The sequence below is a fragment of the Lycorma delicatula genome, chromosome 9 (assembly GCF_047948215.1).
Source record: "Lycorma delicatula isolate Av1 chromosome 9, ASM4794821v1, whole genome shotgun sequence".
Lineage (NCBI taxonomy): Eukaryota > Metazoa > Arthropoda > Insecta > Hemiptera > Fulgoridae > Lycorma > Lycorma delicatula.
The window spans coordinates 52,548,797-52,572,613 of NC_134463.1; the positions used below are offsets into that span (position 1 = coordinate 52,548,797).

At 27.6% G+C, this 23,817-nt stretch overlaps 1 protein-coding gene across 3 annotated transcripts in view; it reads left to right on the forward strand.

The window, feature by feature from the left end:
* Myo10A (unconventional myosin 10A) overlaps nt 1-23,817 on the forward strand; it is a 765,283-nt gene that overhangs the window by 136,129 nt on the left and 605,337 nt on the right. For all 3 annotated transcript variants that reach the window (XM_075375939.1, XM_075375938.1, XM_075375940.1), the window contains exon 2: nt 20,982-21,041. The gene's annotated coding sequence lies outside the window, so the exon portion shown is untranslated. The remainder of the gene's footprint in view (nt 1-20,981; nt 21,042-23,817) is intronic.

Consider the following 23,817-nt stretch of genomic DNA (forward strand, 5'->3'; position numbering starts at 1 on the left):
GCACAATTGTTTCCCATCTACTTGTCTTTGTAACATCAAAGCTACTATTTTGGGATGCCTTAATATGTGACCTGTAACTCTTTCTCTTCTTTTAACTATATTTTTCCAAATGCTTCTTTATTCATCTATTTGCCGCAATACCTCTTTATTTGTCATTTTATCCACCGTCTGATTTTTAACATTCTCCTGTAGCACCACATTTCAAAATCTTTTCATCTCAGGTCTCTGATCGTCCAAGTATCACTTCCATATAAAGCTACGCTTCAAACATGCCCTTTAATAATGTTTTCCTGACGTTTAAATTAATTTTTTGTGTAAACAAATTATATTTCTGTTTGAAAGCTTGTTTTGCTATGCTATTCAGCATTGTATATCGCTCCTGCTTCGTCTATCTTTAGTAATTCTACTTCTCAAATAACAGAATTCTTTTACCTCCATAATCTTTTGTCTTCCTATTTTTATATTAAGTGGTCATTACATTATTTCTATTACATTTCTTTACTTTCGTTTTATTGTTGTTTATTTTCATGCGATAGTTTTTTGCGTAGGACTTCATCCATGCCATTCATTGTTTCTTATAAATCCTTTTTACTCAACTAGAATTACTATATCATCAGCAAATCGTATCATCTTTATCTTTTCAGCTTGCACTATTTAAAAATAATCCCATTAAATTTTTTAAATAAATAAATTATTGCAATAAAATTTCAGTTCACCCCCTCTCGCAAATTTAGTTAAAATTGGTTAGATAAACCGCTTTATGATCATTTATTACCTTATTGACTTTTTGAAGCAGAACATATTTTGACAAGCGATTTAAATATTTCTTTCAGTTAATCGAAAATTTATAGAAATTTATGGGAATTAAAACTTTTATCAAGTTTAATAATCATCACCTTCCTGAATCCGGATAATAGGATCACGGAATTTGGTCGAATGTTCATAAATGGTTTTTCTTGTAACTGTTTTGCATCATCTTACTGGAAGCGTTTCATTATTTTTGTATGTATAATTTATTTATCAAAGTATATAAAGTCGTGCCAAAGAGGATTAAATCAATAAGGAAATACAGAGAGGAGGTCATTCCCTAGAAGTTTGTTTCTATAAAGAACAAATTTCTAAAGTCGGTTTAGTAATCCTTAGTTCATTACAGAAACACAATAAAAACACAAAGACTTTATTATTTTATTTAGTTGTAGACCTAAAGATAAATTGGTTTGATATTTTCTCATGAAATAAAATTTTTTACTTAACTATTTATTTTAATACAGTACGTACGTTTGAACGAAGTTAATATTTGGTTTTTATTCCATATTAGTTTTGAAAACCATCGTTAGTTTGTAGTCCAGCTAACCCTACGGTTCATTAAAACCACAGTTTGAGACTTGTTGCTTTCAAATAAAACCGCAGTCAACAGAACTCTGAATACATTTACTTAATATACTGTATGATTGTCATAACAAATTTATGTATTTTAATTAAATGTAACTTAATTGAAATCTCATTTCATTTATAAAGATTGTGTGGATTTTTTGAAATAAAGTATTAAATTACGTCTCCTGGGTTTCTTGCTTTGTTGTTTATTTGTATCTATAATATATAAAATAATACAAATAATTTTATATCATATGTTATGATTTTTATCAACATGACTTGTTTTTTCTCTTTATTAACGAATTATTTATTTTTCGGTATTCTCTATGCGTAGAGTCTATCTGTCATAACTTTATACTTGTTTATTTTAAAATCAAACTGTAAGTTCTTTTGACATGTTCTCTATTAAATTTACCTCGGTTGTCAGTTTTTCTTTTTTTTTAACTTTTAAAAAGTTTTTTATGGGGTTTTAATTTTATAATTTAGTATTTCTTGAATTAAAGTTTATTAGAAAAAAAAACGATAAGTCTGCATAAATTTAATATTTTAATTTTATATAAGATTATAAATTATATTTACAAATTATAATCGATAATTACAATAATAATAATCTAGAATGATAGATAATCGCGACAATGATAGAAAGAATCATTGATTCCAAGATCGAGTCGACTCATCTGATACAACAAAGTAAACATGAGAAGGCTCATTCCCGGACTGACGACGCCGACAGAAGACCCGTACCAGCGCAGTTTAAAAAACCGGCAAAATCTTCGATTATAACTCCAGCAATAGACGTAATGAAGAAAAATCTTGATTTATCCGACAAAGATCTAAAGATCACCCCGACGACGAGTCATATAGCTAAGGATACTGTGACAAGAGTACAGGAAAAATCTGCGTCAACCAAAATGGAGGTGCAAGTAACTATCGAAAAAGCACCAGACACAGACGATATTAAAACCGTACCTACAGAGGCCCCAAAAGCTCAGAGAACAACAGTGGTGAGAGCATCTGTATCAGCCGGCCCAAGCACAGCCTTAGACATTGAATCAAGTTCATCAGCCGCCGAAAGTGCATCGGTTGCAAGTTTAGACTCAATTGCAACGATGCTCACAGCACCATTGAAGCTTTCATCACCTGATGTAAGCCGGCGAACGTCATTGGCGTCAGAAAGAGAACACGATGCCATGTCCGAAGCCTCAGACACTCTGTCGTCGGAAGTTGAGGCCGTTCGCAGAATGGAAAAACGTAAGAAAGGATGGCCGAAAGGAAAGCCTAGGCGGTAATTTGTTGGATTTTAAATTAGAAGATTGAAATTTTGATCACTTATTTTCTTCATGGAAATATGAATTAAAGAACCTTTTTTTTTTCTTTTTTTTTTTGAAGTGGGATGGGGCTAATGACCAAAGTAATCGATGCCCCTAAAAAACCTCAAAAAAAAAAAAAAAAAATCTAGAAATCAAACTTGAAAAAAGGAATGCGTTTTTAACTCAACTTTTATACATAATTAAAATATGTGACATTTTGAAATGTTTTGTAATTCTTACGTCTGTAATTAGTTTCTATGGATTTTATTCATATTATTTTATCTAGAATCAAATTCTCCACAAGTTTTGTTTAAACTTGTTTGTATTTATTACCCATTTAAAAAACTTATTTTAGGCCAAACATAAAATACTGTGTTTTTCGACTCGAATAGTTTGTATTTTAACACAGATTTATCAACTAAAAATATAGTTCTGAAACCTTTTTGTTTTTCAATTTTTCTGATCGAATTTCATATAAAACCACTAAATCGCCTGACGAAATTCTTTTTAAAGCGTTTCAGTAATTATGTTTATATGATGAATATTTTCTTTATTTTCACTAGTAGTACATATCTTGAAAGTCCGTTTACATTCTACGTGATTCAGTCTGTATATTTTAACACATATTCAAGTCTTTTATAGTTTTTATTTTTTTATTATATATAAAAAATTCTTCTGATTAAGGTGACATTAATGTTTTTTTTAAACAAATATCACACGGTAGATTATGTTGGACGATTTAAAAACTGTTAGATAGATTTCATAAGAAACCTACCTATTGTAATTGGTACCATGATTCGACTTCCCGAAAATTACGACATATCTTCACGTCGCACATCCCCGAGACCCCAAAACCACCGTCAGTTTAAAAGTTTATATATATATTTAACTTTCTTGTGGATACGATAACTGCCATAATTTACCGCTAATCATTTTCAAATTAATATATAAAATATAACGACCCAAAATCTCATCTCGATCGAGTTCCTTAATGGGCAAAATCGGATCATGGGGTTGAAAATGGGAGGACTTTTTCGAAGAAAAAAAACGATATATATCGCTTTAAACTTTCTATTAAGTAAAATATCGAATTCGTTTAAAGTTCCTACTTATCCTTTCGATAAGGGCCTAAAACTTATATATACGAAAAGATTTTTGATATCACCAACCATTGGCCATTAGAAAAATTGGATTTCGATGACAAAAAAAAATCATACCTTCCTTAATAGGCACAGTATCGAGTCGGTTTAAAAAAGTGCGTTAGTTCTCTAAACATTACCTAAAACTTTTGTCTGAAACAATGTTTGATATAACCAACGCTTACGGTAGAGGATGACCAAAACAAAATATCGCTATAACTTTCTTATTAAATAAAATATAAAATTCATTTAAAGTTCCTATTACTTTTTGTATAAGGGCCTAAAACTAACATAAGCAAATTTTTTTGATATCACCAACCATTGGCCTAGGGGGTGGAAAAAATGGGGTTTCGAAGACAAAAAAAATCATACCTCCATTAATAGGCACAACATAGAAACGGTTTAATGTGGTCTTTAGTCTTCTAAACATTACCTAAAACTTTTGTCTGAAACAATTTTTGATATGACCAATCTTTGCCGCAAAAGATGACCAAAATATTGCTGGAATTGTAAGGAGATGGGGTATATCGTTTGCTAAGCATGTGAAACCTTTTTCTCATGCAACCATTGTCGTATTGAAAATTAGAAGTTTTTCTTAACTTAAAGGTGGTAATCTTTTTTATCCTCTACTTAGCACCGTGAAATCTACCTCCGCCTTCCGGTGTACCGAAAGGGATTTTTTTTTTGTAATACGCAGAATTTTTTTAAAAATCAGTCTCATACTTGAGATAAAAAATTTATTCCTCAACATTTTACCTTTAACATGATCTAATTCTATCTCATGTTTTGTTGTTATTTTTTTAAACTCTTTTCAAAAATTTTTTTTTAGTTTTAAATTTTTTTGCAAATTTTTTTGTTGTTTTTTGACTGGCATAACCTATATATATTATATAAACATAAAAAATAATTATTTAAACATTTTCAAATGTCAATTTCTCAATATCCTGATCGAGCCCTGAATGCGCGACAGTATTATAAACTCTATACCGTATTTGATATAAACATTTATCAATGGCAACGGAATTCGTTATAGGATTATTTTATTATTTAATAAAAACCATCAATTTAAATAGCAGCTTCTTATTCAACGCAAAAACTAAATCAATTATATTTTGTGTAAAAAGTAATACGAATTTATCTTTTTCTGTAGAAAACAAGAATTAATCTTCAAAATATTTTAAATAATTCATTTATTAGACCTTCTCTTGAAAGAGAGAAGTAGTATATTTACTCGTACTTGAGAATGTTTTTTAATCATTCCATTTTTTTTAAGATAAAATAATAATAATAATAAACTAAAAAATATTTGTAAGAAATATCACCTTTGATGTTTAATTATTTATTTTGCAAAATGTAGTGTTTGCATGACCTTGAAGATAATGTACTCACTACAATGGTATTCGATACCATTAGGGAAGAGTACTTACAAACAATAATTTAGCACATTTTAAAAACATCTGGTTTTTAATAGAAATCATTTTACTTTGTGTCTTTTACACAACTGGATTTAGAAAATAATAGCATTTTAAATTATTGATTTATAAAGATAAAATAATATATAACATGTAAACCAGTCTTCTTTAACTGTACACAAGATAGTTTAATTTTATAGAACATTTTTTATTTACCAATAATTTTATGGGTAACTTGTTTTTAGATTGTTTTCTTCCTGTATTAGAAAGTGAAACTAATCACAAACAAGGAAGAATAGGTTGTATAGACTGTACTTATTCTCTCAATGAGTAATTTATTGAGTAGTTACTGAGAAGAAGGAGAGTTGTTTAAATGAATAAATTCTTAGTTTTTTTGATATTGTTTTCTCTTGTTTTACATATCTATTGTTGATATTCAACATTTTTCGTCTACCGTGAAATGAAAACAACAGCTCAGTTCCGTTAAAAAAATCAAGTGAAACTATTTTAATATTTGTCCGTTGATTCTTTTCAATTTTGTTATTTTTTGCATAATTATCTCTTCATTAATTACAAATATACTACGCACCATTTTTGTTAACTTTTAAAAAGTTGTATTTCTAACTCGTTTTTAAAATACTTATTTTTTTAACATCTAAAATATCTTATTATAATTTAGAGATGTTTAATAAATATAATTTTTTTTTTTTTAATAAGATTCATCAAACTTTTCAGTTATACTTGCTTTATTTTTACTGGTTGATATTGTTGTTTTAGTCCGAAAAACAGTAGATGTTATTTCTGGCCGTTTTTTTTTTTTAAAGTATTTTTGTTTTAATTAGACAGATTAGAATTTAGAATGTGGTCAGGATATATGTTGGGTATAAAATTGTTTGATGTACGAGTAAATTAAGTTAAGTTACTTTAATATGTTGTGTGTCTCAGACTCAACCTCCAAAAATGTGAATTTGAAAAAAAAAAGTTCGTGGGGAACTGGCGAAAAAGATTCTGTCGCCAGGCGATCGAATCGTGGACACGTGCAGGGTCAGGGAGGCAGCCTCTTTGCTGAGGGCGTTCGGGTCCAGCAGATGGCTGGATCTGGACGTTCTGATAACGCATTGAGGACCTTTGAGGTTTGTGAGGTGAGCGCCGAGCGCCTCACCTCACAAGTAGAGGGAGGGTATGCGTGGGGTGCATAACCGGACCCAGACTAGGTGATAGGGAAGGGAAGGGTAGCCCTCTTGAAAAGAGTCACCATGGCAACCGGGAGGGATCGTGATGTCTCAATGGTCCACGAGGGACCCCGTCGAGAGATCAGTTTCAAGCTGCCCTATGGAGGGGGCTAGTCTTCAGCCACGTCACTTGGGACCGACCGAAGTGGTTACCGGTTACCGAAGTGGTTCTAGGCGATTACCGGTTACCGAAGTGGTTCTAGGCGGTTACCAGTTGCTCTCAAGTGTATACAAAAAAAAAAAAATGCTCTATATTTGGAGAATATTATGGTTGCTATTGAAGTAAGTGAATTTGTTGTTTGTGTTTTTTTAAATAGTTACAAGTATGAACTACCATTTTGCTATGAAGAAGAATCATTTTATCTTTGTTTAAAGCTACGTCCTGTTTGAGTAACCTACTTCACTTTTTGGCTTTAGTATTATACAGAGTATTTAAAAATTTTCCATACATATTTTAAAAGAAAAGCAAACTAGTATCATAATAACGGGTGATTCGAAAAGGATTTTTAAACTTTAAAAGCATATAAAAATTTAATAAATAACTTACAGATTCGGTTGAGGTAAACATCTTTTATAGCAAAAACCTCAAGTGTCGGCCTCCGTGGCGCAAGTGATAGCGTCTCGGCTTTTCATTCGGAGATCTCGGATACGAAACCCAGTCAGGCATAGAATTTTCACACACGCTAAAAATCATTCGTCTCATCTTCTGAAGCAACATCTAACGGTAGACCAAGAAGTTAAACAAAAACAATAAAAAAGCTGAAGCATTAACTCATATTTTACATTAGTACCGAATTCGACCATCAGTGTTGCTTGAAATAAATGCGTTTACTAGTGAAACGTATGTTTTAGTTTCACGATTTGCAGTAAGCAAATTTTGTTCAACGTAATCTTCGTAGAAGAGTACGGTAGAACCTTCTAGTAGGCATACAATTTATTCTTAGTACCAAACTTTCGTTGAGACAGGTTGCTCTTTTTCTACACAGAACTGCCCGTTCGTTATTCTTCCAGGAATCGTTTATCTGGACAAGATTCAAAATTCTCTAATTCCTAAGTTAGACTATGATAATCATGTCGGAAGTCATTACTATCAGCAAGTCGGGGCACCACCCCACTACTGCCCAGAAATCCCAGATTTTCTTGATACTCGAATCCCAGGTTGGTGGATTGGTCTTGAATATCTAATTGCATGGCCACCTTCCTTCCCAGATTTAATCCCGCTAGATATTTTCTTGTGGTTTGTTTTTTCATCAAAGGTTTATGTACCGCCTTTGCCTGCCGCATTTGCTAAGACGTCGAATTAACGCCGCAGATGCAGACATAACCCCTGACTTAGAAGCTGCAGTCTGGAATTAAATCAACTTCAGGTGGGATGTATGTCACACATTACAAATAGAAGCCATATCGAACCAAACTGAATGTTGGGTGATAGTTTATGAAATGAAACCTCAACCGAATCTGTAAATTGTCTCAATGAATTTTTATATACTATTAAAGTTATGAAATCTTTGAAACATCCGGTATTTTCATTCGTTTGATAACCGACTTCTTTGTTTGAGTGTCCTCTGATGAATGTTCGAGACACACGCTCCATTCCCATCCGGTTTCATACTATATGCATTAATAACTTAAAATTATATTATGTATTTTGTTTATTATATGTTGTTCTGTTGGAGAATAATTTTACATCTAAACTCCTCTGTAATGCTTTAACTAATCTTTTTCCACTGCACGTGAGGGATCTGTCTGCATATTTACTAGTGACCAATACTCGCCATGTTTGTCATTTTCAGCTTGTGGCATTTTATAAGTAAATTTACCATATCCTTAGACAGGAGGTCAGGTATTGCCACTGTCTATCCTAGACTGCTTACTCAGCATATCTGTATTTGAAACTAACACAATTAGTGGCGATTCTCCTATAAGTAACTCTGGAATTCGACTTAATGCCTGCACTAGCTCCCAATTTTTAAAATTGGTCTATGAATATACTGACATTTAAATATCAGATATCTGTTAAATTGTGATTTAAATACTCATTTACCTGTGTGATATATTTAATCTTCGTCTTTTCTGGTAGTTTTTATTTATTAAAATAAATACTTTGTAGGGTGACTGAAGGTATGGGAAGTCACTACAACCAGGTTTTTTGTTTCTATAAGTTTCTACAGTAAACTTTTATTTTGTTTTTCAAATTCGCTTTAGTAATTTCACGTTCTAAATTTTATAAACATGGTATTAATTTATTTTTTATTGCCATCATGGTGTTATATTACATTTTAAAAATTCAAGATCTTTAGAAAATATTGTTCGTTTATAGTTCATATTTAGCTGTAATTAAACTTAAAACAACATAATTACAAATATACATATTATCTTTTTAACTTATCTTTTATGCATCTTTTGAACTTATCATTTTTTATTCATTAAAAAATTCTTTAATGTATTGGAATGTATACTTTATCTTTTATACTTACTCTATTATTTCTAATTTTATTGTTTTATAACAATACTTGCCAATCTCTTTGGCGTAGTGATAGTGACTTGGGCTTACATCCAAAGTGGTCTCGTGTTCGACTTTTGGTCAGGTATGGCATATTTTATACGCTAAAAAATTTCATTCTGCATCCTTATGTACAAGCTACAAAGGTTCTGTTGTGAATTAATTCATATAGGAAAAAAGTCCTTTAATGGTCAATATATATGGAAAAAATGTATTATCTAACATATGAAATATACCTCGTTTTGTTATTGAACAAACTAAAGGTAAAGCGTTTTAAATATTTAAAATATTCTCTTTTTGTCGGGAAAACAATTATTGCATATATATATTTTTTAAAATTTCTTGTTGATTTAAATTATCACCTATTTCAATATTTTATATCCATTTTTTTATATGAGTGTGACTTTCACGCAATGTAAGATATTGTAATGGTAGTTGTTTTCTCTGAAAGTAATAGTGTTCACCCTATATCTATTTCCTATAAAGAACTATGTAAAGATATTTCTTAAAAAGGTTTTAAAATTTCATTTCTTAAAAAAAAAAAAAAAAAAAAAAAAAAAAAAACATTAGCTAACATTAACTACGTTTGGTACATTGATTTGCAATAATATATTTGGTTTTTGAAAAGGGTAATCCTGCAGTTCACACTTTCTTTAGTAAACCTGATACAAGAACGTATAAAAAAAGTAATAACCTGATAATAATATTATAGTAAATCAGATACCACAACAGTAAAACTGATGCAAAAAAATGTCATAGCCGTTTATCTGAAATAACTTCTAGATGACATTTTTAGGTGTATATTAAAATGTATTATAAAATAACTGAGCATAGGTAAAAAATGGTTGCAGAATGATATATTAAAGCAATATTTTTTGGTAAGTTTAACAAGGAATATAAATTTCTTTTTTTATACTAATTCCTTGAAAGATATATAATTAACATTCATATTCAACATGTCCTCCATTTGAAATAAATGTTGTAGTGCAAAAATTTTTTTTGCACTTATTCCTTATAAACAGTTATCAACCGCTAAACCAAAGATCGTAATTCAAACCCGATTATAGTGTATATTTCTATGGAAAGAGTGAATTTCTTCTGGGAACAAACAATAATTGAATTTCAAGTATCGAAAAAAATTAAATATTCGGTCAAAAAATTTCCATACAGTAAATATTTAGTATAAACAACAATCAGAATTTTTACTTGTTAAACGCTTTTGACTTTTATAAAAACTTTTTTTTTCTTAAGAGTATCCGATGAATAGAAGTGCAAAATGGTGTAGTAGAAACGATCTGTACTAATTTAAAAAATTAATTACTTGCTAAAATCATTATAAGAGTTAGTAATTGGTTTCTTTAATGGTTCCATTAAAGAGAACAATTCAGTTCTTCTAAATGTGGTTCTTTACTTTTTTAATTTTTCTCTTTGGTAGTCCTTTGAAGTTAAATACTGGTTACACTTATTATTTAGATATATTCTATGTTTTAAGATAATAATAACAGGTATGTTATATATGATTCTGTTGGCACACATTCTTATAAGCTGTCTATTGATACAAAAAAAATATGAAACTACTACATACCTAATTTTTTCCTAAATCTTTGTTTAAATGCTCTGTAGATTTAAAAAGTGATCCACTAAATCTATAGAAATTCCTACTAATAATTAAAAACGTGACTTATATTTTTGATATTACGTGATCCTTCATGCTTTTGGAAAGCATCACAATATTCGTGATACATTTAATTGACATTCAAGTCATACTTTTTGTACCATGTTTTTTATGCGTATTCAAATCAGTTTCGAATTAAATAATCGTGTTTTTTAATTAAAACAGTTATTAATAGATTTCTTTTCTGTATAATCATTTATTATTTAAAGTATTCCTGTTGAAATCATTTTTGATAGTCATTATATTCTCTACGATTAAAGGTTTTTCTCAAACGTTTTAAAATAAATTATTCTGAGCTATGAAAAATAATCTTAATTTTAAAGAAATTATATCCTATTTATTTGTTTCTGTAAATTTTAGGATGGTCGTTAAATAAATAAAGTCAAATTATTAATTATTCAATTGCAATAATATTTTAATATGTGAAAATATTCTCTTTCTCTTCTATTGTAATTATTCTTCGTTCGAAAGTTTTTGCAAAGGAGCTTCTTAATCTCATTATTTTGATTTGGTTTATTATCTTCGATGAAGTGCGGTTCTTCTTCAATAAAGTTCGGTGATATGATTGAAAACTCTCTGGAGTCTCCTCAATCATGACTAAGTGATAGCTTCTTTTACCTTATAATCAATATAAGAAAAATACGAAAAAAGGAAAAAAATAATCATTTTAAATCATTATATTTTTCTCATCAATTTCAGTTCGACTTTTTGTTTTGAGTTGAAAAATTAAAATAATAAAATTATAACTGTATTTTTAATTTCTCATGGCAAAAAAATAAAGATTTACAATCCTCTATTGTTATTATATATTTTTGTTATTTAAACTTTTTACTTTCTTGTAAAAATTAAAGGAAGTATTGGGATCGCGAAAAATTTCGGTTTTCAAATTTCAACGGAAATATCCATTTTGAGCATCTTTGAATCCACTTTACCTATTTTCGGCGTGACTTCTGTACGTATGTATGTATTGTATTTATGTACATACGTACATATGTATCTCGCATAACTCAAAAACGATTAGCGGTAAGGTGTTGAAATTTTGGATTTAGGACTGTTGTAACATCTAGTTGTGCACACGTCCCCTTTTGATTGCAATCGACTAAACCAAAAGTGTCCAAAAAAGCCCAAAATCGTAAAAAATTTGAATTTGCACTTTTTCTTAACTGCAATAATAAACCATCATTGAAAGGTTTTCAACGATATCTCATAAGTGTTACTTATTTTCATGGTTCCAGAGTTATAGCGAAATGAAATTTTAATTAATGAAATATTTGGATCTTAGAAGGCACATCGATTCAAATCAGACTTATCTCCTTTTTTTAACTCTTTTTGATTAATTTAAATTATATTGATTTATTAATAATTAACCTATCGTAAAATTATTTTTACGATGAATAATAATTCAATAATAACAGAAAAATAAAACTAATAATAATAATAATAATATTATGAAAAATTATCAGAACTTTTTAATGAAATAAAATTTTATGTATTTTTCATTTTAAAAAAATGTGTAAATGTAATTTAATAGGCAAACAAGGAAGTCATGTGTTGTCCACATCATATTTTTCATTATAAAGATGGTTGAATGAGTGTTCATACATGATTATAACCGCGGCTGGAGATATACGTACGGAAGTTTATTTTTTTTTATGATTGATCATATTGCACGACTTCAAAATTGTATATTCTTTCTATTTTTTTTGAGATTCACCGATCGTTAAATATTTCAAATCTAAATATATAGCTTATGTAGAAAATTTTTCATAAATTCTGTTAAATTTTCGTACCTTTAAAATGAAAATTTTTTCAATTTTTTTATAATTATATTTTATTTTATTATATATTTTAATTGAATTAAATTTTTATTACTATTATAATAGATTTTAATATTTATTTTTTATTATTAATACTATTTTATATTTATTGAAAGTTAATTTTTCTAATGAAAATAATAATTACAACTAATTTAATTATTATTTTTTATATAGAAAAATATATAAATATAATTATTTGAGTAGGTTCTTTACCGTACTTTACTATTTATTTCTAAAAAAAAAGGTTTTCCATTTCCCGTAAAATCAATTATATGAAGTTCCTTTGATATCAGGTTCCTTTGTTTCATTGTAAACGCGTACTACGCCCTCTGCTTTACAATTAAGTTCTATTCACTATTGTGGGTTCTGAGTGTTTTATATATATCTACTACTATAGTTCTACAAAAGCTGTAACTATATGGTAAGGACAGTTCTTCAAATATAAATATATTTTTTTATTTTATTTTATTAAATGAAGGTATATATATATATATATATATATATATATATATATAAGTTTGTTTTCTATAAGTCAATTTATTGATTTTTTTTAAGAGAATAAGTAAATTTAAAAATATATATAGAAAAAAAATAAAGTTAGTGTATTTATAATATTTACAGATTGAAATTTTTCGTAAGAGACCAAACTTTATAAAAATAGATCAAAGTTCACATGATTTTAACGCTTGCTGTTTGATTTTTTTTTTTTACTGAGCTTTTATGGAAATATAAAATTTCCTCTACATTTAGTTGTGTTATTGAGTACATATAAATCATACTAAACATTAAATGCTTAATGAATAATTAGATTACAAACTTTAATTGTATAATTTCTATAAATTGTTTTTTTTTTATTTTGTGAAAAAAATAATTTTTACATGTCTTAACAAGTTTTAAACATAAAATTATATATATTTTTCAATCCCAATCTTTTATATTTTACGCCACATTTCTTAAAAATGAATAAAATTACTGTTATGGGACCTATTTTTTCAATTTTCAGATCGTATTTCATATAAAATCACTAAGTTTATCCCTTAATTTGGGTCGAAAAATAAACTTAATAAAGTCTGGTTTAATTTTACCAAAGTTGCAGAAATCAAGGTGAAATATTTTTCCACCTGATACTCGCTAACAAAACATTTCCGAACCTACGTTTATACGAAAATTCTTGTTTACATTCATCAGTAAAGGTTTCTTGAAAGTTTGTTACATTCTTCGTGAATCACTCTGTATAAATGCAAGTTCCTTAACGTATTTTGGTTGTGCTTACGATGTAGCTTAGTATTATCAATCATTAAAACTCACAAAAAGTTTCTTTAACTGTTTGTTAAGCTTTGTATTTAGTCTTCATTAATACTATACCACCGACCGTTTCAATCTGAAAATCGATCCTACTGTTTTCAGATATTTTCTAAGTAATTTGTACAGTCCTTTTACGTTACAAAAATCTTCTACAAAACTAAAATTTGTGGAAAAAGCTTAATGTTTAATATTTCAATATGGTCGTTTATATTCCATTACTATAAATAAAATATCATGGTGTACAAAATGTCTGAAGTATTTTGATTTAATCATTCTACATGATTACGCTCGATATAATTTCAAAATATTACTTTTTAATAATTTTTGTAAAAAAAAAAAATAATAATAATAATAATAATGATGATGATCAGATAGTAAAAAAAGTAAACTACTCTATGGGAAAGCGAAGATTATTGTTTTTTGATCACCGTGTCAGAATAAAAATAGATTAGCTAAGAAAATCTTTGATTTCTTCTTTATTTATAAAAAAGAAAAACTAGATTAAACATATTAAAAAAGATAACAAAGAAAGATATTTAAAAATATAAAAAAATCTAAAATCAAAATTATGATATTAAAGAATTTCCTAGAACAAAAAAAAAATCGAAAAAAATGGTTGGAAGAACGCCTAGAACTACAGAATGATCAGGTACTGGAAAAAAGAAGTTGGAAGGTGTTACTAAAGGAACCAAAATCAGAAATAAAAATGTATTCTTTATTATTATCTTATTATTTTATTTTTATTATTTGGTAACCAGAAAGATTTTGTTATAAATATTTATATAGAAAATAGCTCTTTATTTATCTTGAAATACCTTAATAAATAATGTAATCGAAATAAAAGTAAAAATTCACGTGAAAGAAAAATTTCAAGGTGGGTGTGCAGCAGTTGCATTCTTCATTGATGTGTCAATGCATTATTAAACTAGATAAGAGTCTGAATAAAAATAAATTAGTTTTAAAAATATGTTTTTATTTCAGAGAGAAATATTTAATACCATGAATGAAGCGCTCAGAAGGAAAATATATTTTTTTAAATAAGTTGATATTTATGTGAACAGAATTCTTCCTTGTAATAAAAAGAAAAAAAAGGTAAAAGCGTTTTCATTCATAAACTCTAATGTTCTTAATGGTTTTATTCGATGTCTTTTAAAGAAAATGTTTGGAAATTATTTTTCTCATTAAACCTCAAGGTCTTCTTTTAATAAATCTAAAATTATGGCCTTTTACGGAATTTTAATCAAATTATTGTAGTATGTATTATTCCATTATTTAACGATAAAAAAATCAGTATTGTAGGAGTTATGTACAAAAGGTTTTTTTGTTCAATGAAATAGATTGTAATGATATTTTTATCAGACCAGTTAATTGAATTACCTTTAACTTTAACTGTACCGAGATTCTATTTAAACATTTTAAAATTTTCAGTCTCATTTTTTCAGATAATTTATAGGGTTATTCTAATTTGGGAACTGATATGAAAGTTAGAAATAAGGAAAAAACTTCATATCAACATGTTCGAAAACGTTTTGTGTCGATTTACATATCTAGCGAAAAATTTCGCCTGGATTTCAGTTTCCTCAGTGAATTGAGGTTATACTGAAATTTTTAAGGCGTTGTATAAGGGGTAAACTTCATTGTTTCTTATATTTTATGACTTTAAAAATCCAGTAAGATAGGTTTCTAAACTGCATCTCTCGTAGTTGTCATCATATCCAACGTAAAACAAAAACATGCAGTGACGAAAACATTTTAACATTTATATCCTTTCTCATTTTGTTATCATTGGTAGAATTTTTCTTGGTTTATTATTTTATTTTTAATTTTTATTTAACCATTCTTTTAAAGTACAAATTTTTTTAAACTTTTATTACAATAACGCAATATAATTCTTAACGTGATTTGTACTAAGGTTTGAGATATGACTTTTAATAAAATGCACTGTTGAATTAATTTCATCTATCGTATATTTAACATTCATATTTTAGTAATTTTGAATACCTATAATATAGAACGGATAATTTAAATTTAGTATTTCATAATTTTCTTTTTATATCAGATACTATAATGTGGCCGTGAAAGCTAACAGCGTTGAAAAAAGAATACTTATTGGAATCGTATAATGAATAAGCGGAGTCATATTTTTGAACTTAAAATACTCTATAAAAAAGGGCGATAATAATAATAATTTAAGCTATGGAATCTTTATACGACAGCATGTGTATACATTTTCACGCTCACGTACGCATATATTGAAGGCAATAATAAAACTTTGTGAATCTGCACACGTGCATAACGGAAACAGATGGTGGTACATTAGAAGAGGCTGACTGATATGCATACAATGTGCTGTGGAATGATGTTCATACGTTTTCTTTATAGATGATCACTAAAAGATGCCCACACAGTCGAATCATCAGTACTGTTTCTGTTCATCAATTGTTTCATGTCATATAGGCGTTAACGTAAACATGTTTCTGTGTGTATTTCTTTAATAATTGAAACGGACCTTGAATTTATTTATATTAATTTATTATTTTGTATTGTGCATTGTTTTAAAAGTTTGTCATAAATAATTATGTATCTATGCCATAAATAATACATTTGTTTATTATATATAAAGCATATATACAAATAGTGTAGTATATTACACAAATAAAACCTTTATAGCCGCTATGTTGAGATTTTTCAGCAGTTTTTAAATTCTACTAATTCCTGCATATATAAATTCATTTTAGAAGTAACTTTATGTAGGAATAAATTATCCGAGTGAAGCTAAAACTATAAAATTAGGGTAAACTAACAAAAATTTATTCTGGAAGAAAATGCTACTAGTAGTATTGTTAAAATGTTATGGAATTGATAAAGTAGTATTTGAGTTATTAAATACCAGGGATGGCTGAAATGTAACGCATAATAGTTGCTCATAACTTACAAATGAAAAGAGTCGCTCATCTCTAAAATGAAAAAGAATGTCATAAGAATACATTTTATTTGCTACAATAAACGTACATTTAATTTTCCAAATAGTCACAGTTTACTACATATTTCCCCCAGTGTTGAACCAATTCTCTTGTTACGTCAGTGAAGAATCCTGACAGTCCTTCCTTGATCCATGACTTCACTTCGTCCTTCAACTTATCATCCCTAGTGAAATGAATACCTTTAATATCTATCTTTAATTGTGGAAAAGAGCAAAAATCGCTGGGGGTCAAGTCTTGTGAATATAAATGATAGGTTGAAAAGAGCTTCGGCGTTTGCAAACGATGTGTTAGACAAGTATTATTACCTTGCAAAAAAATCGGGCCCGTGGATTGAAGATTACAACACACACTCAGATGTTTTAATCTATCTATGATTTATAGCATATAATTTATAGTCGATCCCGTTTTCGATATACGTGATTTGGAACCCCAGAACAATGTTACGAGAATTATTTTTTCAGAATACTTTTGATTGTAGCAAATCATAGTACCAGTATTCCTTGATCTGTTGTTTTTTTCTGAGTCGTAATGTTGGATCATCTCTCACGTTACTCGTAATGTTGCCGAGTATCATCTTCGTCATAATATATATATATATATATATATATATGTATGTATAAAAAGTTAAATCTCCTCGTCACAATAACTTTTTAGAAGCTGTACATTCCTTTTGTTGTTATTTGTCTTTTTCTGTGAGTTTGCATGAACTCACCGCAAACAGTTATTAAGGTAATCCAGTTGTACAGTAATTATTCCTTCTTTTAATACGTCTGTCTGGGTGGTTATATAATGTTGCGTGATATGACGGTCATTTGAATAGTTTCCTCTATCTCCTTTTGCTGCTTTTCATCGATTACACAAACCGGTCGACTACTTCATCCTCAATATTCGTTTTTTGAACGAAATCTTATTGCTCACCTACTCTGAACATTTTTATCAACGGTTTTATCATCATAAACAATTTTTAAACGACGATGAGTATCTTTAGCGTTCATCTTTTCTGCCGTTAAAAAGTGAATCATTTGTACGTTAGTTTAGCAGAGATGTTTCATTCCATAACAGTGGCGACTGAAAAAAAATAAGAACGCATATGTCAACGAGTTTTGGTATGTTAATACGAGGAGAATTATGACACAAGATAGCAGCACCTGTCGCTTTGAACCAACATTCTGCACTCTCGTTATATTCCAGTGTGTATTATGTTTCAGTCACACCTCGTAATTATCAAAATATATAAATTTGTTACTATCATTTTCAGGTATGAACTAATACTAACAGCTTCTGTTTCATTTAAATTTAAAATTGTAGGGAAAATGTAGAGGTAGAGGGGGAATAAGATGTGAAAGAAGAAGGAAGTTTAAAAATATTGAATTTATCGTAAAATAAAATGCGGGTGAGATTTTATTTGTAAATGAACATTTACGATATTATTATTTGTTAAAATTATTTTATTTTAAATTAAAATTTTCACGTAAAAGAGTTTTCAAAAAACTTTTAATTCATTCATCAGTTTTTGCATTTCGTAAACCACGTGTAAATTGTTAAAACTCTATTATATATTGTATAAACTCTATTAGCAGCAAAGTAATCAATAATATATAATAATATTATAATAATTTTTGTACTTTTTATACAATATTTTTTATTAATTAAGGGATATAAGCTCTAATAATGGTAACAAATAAACTAATAGAAACATTTTTGAGATTCTAGAACACAACTCATTGATTACGTTATAAAAAAATTACACATACACTAATGAGAATATTATTGTGGTTTTTATGTACCATAATTGCTACTAATACTGTATTATTTATGTAATACTAAAACATAAAATTAAATTCATTTACATATCTACATTAATTAAACATTTAATTTTTTAGACTACAAGTTGTTCTTAAGTAACAATTTTAACTAATTAATTTTATATAACATTCCTTTATATAATCGTTGTTTTAGACTACTAGCGTGAGTTTTTGTTTCATACATATTCACTGATATGTTTTTAAACGTAGATTTGGATTCGATCCAAAATCAAGTTTTTTTTTCTAAATCGCATTTTTATTCTTGTATGAAAAAAATATATTTTTAATTTAAATATACATGTACTATTAAGTATAAAAACTACATAAATATATCTATAAAGTATTATATATGTTCATTAAAATATTTTTAATGATTTTTTATGTAAAATTACTGTAAAGATAATTACCGAAAGAATTTTTTATTTAATAGGACAGATTCCTTCTTATTAATATAATTTTTTTTTTCACAGTACATCAGTATTTAAACACTTTTTTCAGATTATAGAGATTTATGTAGGAAGCGGTCACATTTTTTGTATGTTCAAAGACTTTATGCTTTTCTCTTAATTTCCTTTTGCACTACTGCATAATAAACACATTTTTCTCTACAGTGGATTGTTGAAAAAATACAGAAATATACAGATTTCTTATAAAAAAAAGCGTAATTCATTACCCTTTTTTTTTATTATTCTACAGTTTACTTAGTTTTACGTGGAATGCTGTTTAAACTAAATTTTTTTGTTTTACAGAAAAGGATTTTTATTCATGAATAATTTTCCATTTAATTTAATTTAATTTAATTTCTTAGTTAAGAACTTTATTCATGAAAACTGGTATTAGGCACTTTTTTATTTTTTCTGTCCTCTGTTAATCATTTAATCTCAACTATCAGTTAAATGTTGTATCTTTCTTTAATTTTGTAATCTAACCTTTGTTCTCATATTTATACATTTATTTGTACTAAATTAATTAACCCAAGTACCTTTGTATATAATCTACCAATATACCTTTTCCAGTGAAAATTCTCCTTAGGATTTTTTTCTTCGATTTGTAATAAAATCTCTTAATTTCGAGCTTTCTCATTCCAGTTAATTCTCTACATATTATGTTTTTATATCAGTTTTAAAAATCATTTATTATTTTCCTTTTCGTTGAAGTGGAAACTTTTTTAGGCGCGCCGCGCATTTTTAAAAGGATATTGAAAAAGTTTGATTCGTCAGGCTCTTAAGTAAAATCCTCATTCAGGAAAATATGGGAGAGCTGAGTTTAGTTGAGAGAGGAAGAAACAGTGAGCTGGGTAGTGAATAACTATGATCCATACTGCTTTGTTGTGATATCCTTATTCGGATGAACTCGTGGGAGCCGAATTCACCCGAACTGAGAACAGTTGTCCAAACGAGAGAGAAGCAGTCAGTTGTGAGTAGCTTTTGTGCTTGGCTATGTTTCGTTTTAAAATAAATACATTTATAATTGCTGTTTGGTATACGAGTAATTATAAATACTATCCCTAACTGTCAGTATGCTTTTAGTACATGATCGTTCTAATATTGAAAAAATATTATTGAAGAGAAATTCAGTCATTGTTTATGTAAGTAAATTTATACATTTCTCATATATATATTATAACTTAATTGGTATATTAATTGTTTATTTATATATTATTATAATATATGATACATCGCAAAACACTATAGTCTACTTTTTTAAATCTTTCTAATTCATAAATCTATCTGACCAATAGAATTTTCTTTTTATAAAAGCTCTGTTTAGCCGTAATCAACTTTTATTGTATTCTTTAGATATTTAATCTTTTATTTATTTTACTATTTAAATAACAAAATAATTAAATTTCAGTTATATAATATTCTCAAACTTTAATATTAACCCATTGTTATTTTTTATATTAAATTTTATTTCTTTTGTTTAACTTTAAATTATTTTCTATTAAATTTGTATATTATTAGTGAATTATTATACCATTTGACGTATTATGTCAAAAGGTAATTCATTTTTTGTATTTTATTTTTGGTAAAAATAAATATAACAAATCTTTTCTTCTTGAATTGTTAATCCGTTTCAGTATTCTAAACTTTATAAAGCTAATTATGTTTTTAGTTTAGTTTAGCTATTATTATTAACTTACTAGTAGTAGTCTACACAATTCTTTGTCACGTGATGGATAATACGGTTCGATGAAGCTAGGTTAACCTGTTGCATAACATCAATTTAGAATTGTTCAATTAACCTTTCTTTTGTTGATTTACAGCATTTGTAGGTCAATCAATATTTGAAGAAGTAATAAACTTTGTAAATATAAAATGAAAATATTATTCTATTACCCAAATTTCGTAATATTTAAAAAAAATTGTATTAATCTATTTTATGATTTATTTTTACTAATAATTGATTTAATTAATTGTTTCAGGATTGTGCTGTTAATGAAATTATTTCCCCTTTTTTTGATTTCTTCATCTCGTTAGATAAGGTAAGATGCATACATTGATTATTATTAATTTCTTTAATTAATAAACTACATAATTTCTTTTTATACTTAGATTATATTAAAAATTATTTTCTTAATCACAATTTAGTTCTAATGAAATAAAAATAATTTCAAATCATTTCCAAAACCAGATTACGCACTGGGTTGGTCTAGTGTAAACTCGACGTCGTAAATCAGATGATTTCTAAATCAAAGGTTCAAATCCTAATTAAGTTATTTTTGGTAGCTGGTTTCAATTAAACACACGTCTCAGGAATGGTCGGCCTGAGTTAGTTCAATCCTACACATTTAACGATACAGTTACATCGCTAATGACTTTAATTGTTTATGTGAATATAAATAAAAGTATTAAAAAAAAAAAATCAATTGTGTAAGTAATAAAAAATGTTGTAGAATATTTTGGTAAATTATATGTAATTTTTAAATCTGTTTACATGGTTTCGTTAGTAGAAGTACAAGTAAAATAAAAAAAATTGAAATTAATATTATTGGTCCCCAGTTCTTAACAATTCTATTGGGAGGAAAACAACCATAATGATTTTTAAATTGTGAAATTCAATTCAATATGAAAGGGATTAATTTGAGAGGAATCTATAAAACTACAACCGGTAATTTATTTGTAATATATAACCAGTACTACCATAAAACATATCCGTCGTATATCATTAGTTCCATTAACACACGAATAACAATTTAATTTTTTTTTGATAATGCTATAACGGTTTTGAAAATATTATGGTTACATTTAAAAGAGAAGTAAAAAAAAAAACATGAATTTTGTGGCTTCTTTGGCATGGTGTACGTTACAAAAAAAGCTGTTTCAACAAATTTGATCTAATACAGTTGATCATAAGCAAGTTTTTTAATGGATTTTTTATTTTTTTTTTTAATTAAAAAAATAATCCTTTTGTTGATGAAAAATGATGAATAAATTTAGTGTTTTTTTTTTTTTTTGTAACAAAAATTAAAGAATCAGAATTTATATTAAAGGGCAAAGAGAGAATCCTCCTTTCTTCATTTTAAATTCTTATTTTCATCGAACGCTTGTTGATTATATCAATTTAAGTGTGTAAGTAGTCTTTACTGCCGGTGTCTCACAACCAAATTTGTTACCTCTTTTAAATTCTTCAAACGCTTACTTACATAAGGCGTTGTATCTTTTTTTGGTTGTACAGTTTCCAACGGAATTTCTTTTAGTTTCTTCCATTTAACATAGTAAACTTTGAAGAATCAAAAAATATTTTTGAACATGATTTTGGAGGTTGGAATCCGAAAAAATACCGATTTTTTAATGTTTTTTATCCATTTTTGGGTTTATGTAAACATATAATGATAATTTTTCAATAAAAATTCATAAATTACGTCCGCCAAAGAAAATAAATCTTCTGTATTTTTTTATACATATACTATCAATTATACATATAATAATCAATGCCAGGAAAGTATTACAACATTGATGTCAGCTTTTTTAATTTATTAATGTACTTATTTATTGTATCCATAATACAAATAATTACATAACAAAATTAAAGGATATTTTTCCTTTGTTTTTCACCTTAAGAAAATTCCATCGCCAGATGGAATTATCTTTAAGATATTTCTTTCACCAGATTTTTTTTCCTGTTCCGGAATTACCGTTAAGGTGTTACTTCAGAGGATGAATGAGGATGATATTTACGAGTGTAAATGAAGAGTAGTCTTGTTGTCTTAGTTGGACCATTCCTGGGATGTGTGGTTAATTGAAACCCAACCACCAAAGAACACCGGTATCCACGATCTAGTATTCAAATCTAGTATAAAAATTTACTAGAACTTGAACGCTGGAACTCTCGACTTCCAAATCAGCTGATATAAGAAGACACGTTCACCATTAGACCAACCCGGTGGGTTTCCTTCACCAGATAAATGGGCTTTTACTATTTCCATATGAATATAGATTATTCTACATTTACGTTATTAATATATTATAATCATATAAAAATAATAACTATAAAAAGTTTTTCTTCGTTATTATCCTTCCTGATTTTTAAAATCTTTTTTATTTTTCGTATTGGATAATTTATTTTTAAATAGAGTATGCTATCAAAGCGAATTCTAATCAACTTTGCACAGCATTACTCTTTTTCTTAACATTCCATTACATCTGATGTTCTCCCTTTCTTGAAATATCAGTTTACTTCTTACCGTTGAGGTTAACCAACATTATTTTTCCTTTTATTCTTTCACTGACCTACCTTTATAATCTTTTAATTTATTTATTCGATTTAAGTTTAAATAAGGTGCTGAAATCGAGAAATAGTTGTGTTACGATGATTATGATTCCATTATTTCTCGTGTGGTTTAACGTTTTCGTGTTAAATAAGTTTGAGCTAATTTATTATAGAAATAAGAAAGAATATTCTTCTTTGTATACTTGTTTTCGAATTTAGCATTTTATGAAAGTAAAGAAATTCGGAAATAAAGGTTGTGCAAATAAAAGAATTTCTTAAAATATTTTGTTTTATTATTGAAAAAAAAATGTTACAATTAGGTTGTAGGAATTGAACTAGAAAGGAGTCTTTTTTTCTTAAATTAATTAAAGAGAACTTTTTGTTATAAAAAAGTTTTGTTACATATATATCAACAGTTTACGCTGTTGATATATATGTATGAATTCGGAAGACTTAATATGAAAACGTAGAGGGTTAATTTAGAAATGGAAAGAAAAATTGATAATAAATACTCCTGAACGAAAGAAGAATTAAATATATAGAGTAAA